Below are 573 nucleotides of genomic sequence, written 5' to 3' on the forward strand. Positions count from 1 at the left end.
TGATATTATATATTAAATATATAAACTATAAAAATAAATAAATAGTAAAATAAATATTCTTAATTTTGAATATTGTTACCTTTTTCTTGTGTTTTAGAGTTTGGAAAAATATGGAGAACCTTCGAGTATCGTACTGATAACATGTTAAAAGCAAAAATTTACGGTAAAAAGTAAAAATCTCAAACTCAGAAAACATATTAAACTACAAAATTTATAAAATTTTCTCTACTCAATTATGTTTTTTCTTCACAAATTGAGAGACCTATTTATAGAATTTCTTTGAAAATAATCCAAAAATAAATTAATCATCATATACATCATACATTAATTTTCAATATTTAGAATTTTTATTTTTAATAATAGAGATTAAAACTAAATAATACAAAGGTTGGCAATTATGCATAGTCCAAAGTAGAAACCAAAATATCACTTGTTCACTTGGCCTTTGCTTCCAACCCCTCGCTCGCTTCCGCGGTCCCCACCTCTAATTTTATTGCTCGTGATTCTGTCGGTAGGAATATATAGGTCAATAATTTTTTATATAAATAAATTAATATTACGAGATTTTAAAAA

This window comes from Primulina huaijiensis, chromosome 1, assembly GCF_012295235.1.
Source record: "Primulina huaijiensis isolate GDHJ02 chromosome 1, ASM1229523v2, whole genome shotgun sequence".
In the NCBI taxonomy this organism is placed as follows: domain Eukaryota; kingdom Viridiplantae; phylum Streptophyta; class Magnoliopsida; order Lamiales; family Gesneriaceae; genus Primulina; species Primulina huaijiensis.